A 4633-nucleotide genomic window follows, 5' to 3' on the forward strand; every position below is an offset into this window, starting at 1 on the left:
ATTATTATTGCCCGGCGCCCCTTAAAATACAAGAGAAAGAGGAGAGTCCCTTCAGAGTCACCGAGTGTCCAAGGATTTGCTTCCAATGCTCCCACAGCTTCTCCACACTCCTAATACGAAGCACAGGTGTGTGTAATATATATTTAAGATTAGAAAAGTTCTTTGAATCATATTCCAATCTCACTGGTTGCAGGCAATTCTTGTTCTGTGCACAGAAGTTAGTATTAACAAAGTTCACCAGTCTTTGGTGCTTAACATGCAAATGGTTACCACTCAGGAGGGTTCTTGATGGTTTTCAGAGAGAGATTCCTTTTCCAGGACATCTGTAACTGATTCCTTCTCAATCAGTCTTGGTGACGAAACTTGCCCTCTTCAGGGTTCTCCAGATGATCCTCTTTCTTTCAGGTCACCTTTCACACCTCCAGACTTCTCCTTTGACCAGACAGCCTTCCAAAGTTTGCCAGCTTTGTCCTTCTGGAACTGATTTCTGTCTCCTCTCTGTTTCACATCTTCCCTCTCTGAGAGCAAAATTCTTCTCCCCTGCCTGCAAAGATCTCATGCTCTCTCAGGCAAGCTGCTGTCGATGCTTTGTTGCCTCCTGCAAAAAAGCATTCTGTAAAATTCCTGCAAATATTCTGTGTTTTAAAATGTGTGTGTATGCAAGCTGCTTTAACAATTCCTCCCAACGCACCTCAAAATACTCTGTCACACAGTTAAGTGGCTACGAAACATATCCCAGACCAGCAAACTCTGTTCTTTGCATTAACTGCCTGGCCATCTGTTCTACACATTGTCTATCCATAGTTTTATACCATTTTCAATCATCCATCCAACCTTTTTCATGAAAATGTACAAAAATACCTGCAGGGAATTTCATTTTTGGTTTAATTTTGTGTTTGAATATTACCATGGGTCTTAACTTTGTCGTGCTGCCCATGCACAATAACACATGGTAAACCTAGTCCTTTCATGGCCTGGACTTCTGGATTGCACAGTTTTAACACCTTTCCATTCCACTGTTCTATTGCCTAACATGTCGAAATTCATGGGGATTTCGTTCACTTTTCTGATATTTGCCAATGCAAACTGGTTTTCTGTTGGTTCCTTATAATAAACTGGTGAAAATTTACCACTTTAAGATCAGGCTTGAGTTTGTCTACACAAAACTGCTGCGAATGTCCCCCAAAGTCCAAAGTAAACATGACTGTGTCCCTCTTAATCACACAGAAAGGGCCCTCATATGGTCGTTGTAACAGCGCTCCTGGGACCTGTCTGTACAAAAACAAAATCAGCGTTGAGGAGCTGTGGGGGCACATGTTATTTAGGGGTTCCATGCCAGTTGGTTGGAACAGGTTTCCTACTAGTGATACCATGTCGAAGCTGCTGAAAGACATCCAGGTCAGAGTTGGTTATGAAATGAATGTCCCCTGGAACTGTAAGTACTATGCCATAAACCATCTCTGCCGATGATGCAGACAAATCTTGCTTTGGGGCCGTGCGAACTCCCAGTAGAACCCATGGCAAATCATCGACACAATTGGGACTAGTGAGACGGGCCTTAAGTGCGGACTTTAGTTGTCAGTGGAAACATTCCACAAGGCCATTGGACTGTGGATGGTATGCTGTAGTGTAGGTATGAGCCACAAAAGCATGCAAAGGCAAACTATAATGTGGAGGTGAATTGTGCTCCATGGTCTGAAGTTATGTGTGTTGGACACCAAATCTAGCGATCCAATTGACGATGAATGCTCTAGCACATTTCAGTGTCACTGGATGGCAACGGGATGGCCTCTGGCCAGCGCGTGGAATGGACCACCAACTGTTAAAATGTATCTCCTGGTTTGAGATACTGGCAATCGCCCGACCAGGTCCACATGCACGTGTTCAAACCTCCTGTGTACTGCTGTAAAAGGCTGAAGAGGTGCCTTGGTGTGCCGCTGAATTTTGGCAGTCTGGCAGGAGACGCATGTACATGCTCATTGACCGACCCCTTTTTTTAGTCCATGCCCTATGTATTTATTTGACATGAGCTTGACTGAAGTTCTGATGGATGGATGAGACAAGCAGTGTATCTGGTCGAAAAGGTGTCACCTCCATGATGCAGGATTCAACGGTCTAGGGTAGCCCAAAGACACATCACAAAGAAGGGTTGGGCCGCCCTGTTGTAGTGCCACTCGTATGTCCAGGTTAGTAATGGCCATACTGCATGTCTGAATATCGGGGTCCATGGCTTGTGCACTGGCCAATTCAAGTATATCGATTCCACCCTGAATATGATATAGAGTCGGTCTGCACAGCATATCTGAGGGAAGATTGCCTTTCCCTGAAACATGGTGCACGTCCAGCGTGAATTCTGAAATGTATGGTAAGTGATGCTGCTGTCTTGCCGACCATGGATCTTTTATTTTGCTGAAGGCAAAAATGAGTGGCTTATGATCAGTAAACACAATGAAATGGTGACCTTCCAAAATATATTGTAAGTGCCGTGTGGCTAGGTACAATGCCAACAATTCCCAATCAAATGTACTACATTTAACTTCCGCTGGCATTAAATGCCTGCTGAAGAAAGCGAGGGGTTGATAAAGACCATTGACGTACTGCTCGAGAACCGCACCCACGGCCGTACTTGAGGCGTCAGTGCTTAGTACTAAGGCAGCCTCGGTTTGGATGGGGTAGCATTGCTGTTTTGACCAATGCCTCTTTGGCGGTTGTAATCGCAACCTCCGCCTCTGATGTCCAGGTAACGTCCTTGTGCTTGGTGGAGACCATCTGAAACATTGGCTGAAGAATGTGAGCAGCTGCGGGAATGAACTGGTGATAGAAGTTTATCATACTCAGAAATTTCTGCAGTCCCTTAACAGTGGTCGGTTTGGTTTTTCCTGGGACTGCGTCGCATTATGGTTCCGCACGCCTGCAGAACCGCGCCGGTGACAGTTCTCATTGCCGCGCTGTGCGTCCGCTCGGCCCACTACATGCTTCACATTTTCATCACATGCTGCGTTGTGGTGTTGAACCTTCAAGATAGCAACCACCTTCAGCCAGCACCCAACAGATCAATCTGTGCTATCTATGGAGATCGCTGTATATGCCAGTCAATTGTCCATCTCCGGCATTGCGAGCTTTGGAGGTCAACCTGTACACCGGTCAACAGGGCACCTCAGGCAGCCAGAAAAGGGGGGGTGGGTTCAACTTGTACGCCAGATATACCATAAAACCCTTAAAATGAGGCTGAAAAGCAAGGTGGAGGGGGTTTGACTTGTATTCCGAAATATGCAGTCTGTAATTTGCTTCTTATGTTACACTTTGATAAAATCTACTTGATCACCCTTCATGGGTAGAAATTGAATTGAATTTTACTAAAAGTACTTTTATGTTGGCAACTCTCAGGTCTTTTTTATCCTCTTAATATAAACTAACTGATAATCCGATAATCAGACATAGTTTGAGAATATGGGCACAACTTGGGTTTTTTGGATTTCAGAGCTTTTCTCTTGCCAGCCCTATTATATCTAACCATCTTTGTCAACATCCTTCACATGATTACTGTCTTTAATGATGGGCAGAGATTGGGTATTAAATGTTATAAAGATCTTTTTATTCAAAAATTTTTTGCTTCCTTGGAGCAATTGGTGGTAATATTTAACTTACAAAAAAAAACCTTTTTTTTTCAAATATTTACTAAGTTAGACATTTTATTCAATCTCAAATCCCTGAATTTCTGCGAATTCCTGAACCAAACATCCTTGATATTTGCTTTTTGATTTCCAACTTTCTCATAAAGGTTTAATCTTTAATTTATAATAATTTGGTTGATTTAAGGATAGCCCCGTTTGTTAAAATCAAGAACAACTGGATTTGAACCTTTCATTCTCAGATGAGGTGTGTGACTCTAAATTGTAACAAACCGTATCATGCAAAGGAAGTAGTATTAATCAGATTACAAATAGAGTGGTTGTTAGAGTACAAGTGTCCAAGGTTAAATAGTCTTGTTTTAGTCAGATATAAATCCTCTCCATGACAAATGTAAAATTGGTGATGCTTCTTTGGTTCACGTGTTCTGGATTTGTCCTAGTTTAGAAAAATTTTGGAAAGATATCTTCCAAACATTATCAATGATTCTGAAGTTCTTAAAACCTTGCCCTTTAATTGCTCTTCAGATAATTTCAAGATGATGATGTTTTACTGACCGAATTTTATTTTTTACTTCATTGATCGCCAGCTGTGGAATTTTGATTAAATGGAAAGCCAATACTCCACATAAACAATGGTTAAGTGATATTATGTTTTTAAGTTTAGAAAAAAATAGATATGCCATTGAAGAGTCACAATATTGACTTCCAAAAGATGTGGGGCCCATTTATGGACTAAGATCATAACCTAAAGAATTAGTGTGGTTCTGAAGCTTTCGTGCTGTGCTGTCAATCTTCAGGTTGTTGTCACTTGGTTCCTACATATTATTTTTTAACCTTGCTTAGTAGTAGGGGTTCTGAATTATGTTTTTTCCCTCTTCTTTTGAATCTTACAATACATGACAGTATTGTTCAATTGTGCATAATGTAAACATCAATAAAAATATTTTAAAAAGGAAGGAATAGATATGAAAGATGGTTGAGGAATTGGTTCACCACAGCCA

The 4633-nt window shown here is 41.7% G+C and overlaps 1 protein-coding gene across 1 annotated transcript in view; it reads left to right on the forward strand.

Annotated features, from left to right (window-relative positions):
* The window catches only part of umps (uridine monophosphate synthetase), a 30971-nt gene that overhangs the window by 20068 nt on the left and 6270 nt on the right, over nt 1–4633 (forward strand). The gene's annotated exons all lie outside the window — the stretch shown is intronic.

The sequence above is a fragment of the Narcine bancroftii genome, chromosome 4 (genome assembly GCF_036971445.1).
Source record: "Narcine bancroftii isolate sNarBan1 chromosome 4, sNarBan1.hap1, whole genome shotgun sequence".
NCBI classification, from domain to species: domain Eukaryota; kingdom Metazoa; phylum Chordata; class Chondrichthyes; order Torpediniformes; family Narcinidae; genus Narcine; species Narcine bancroftii.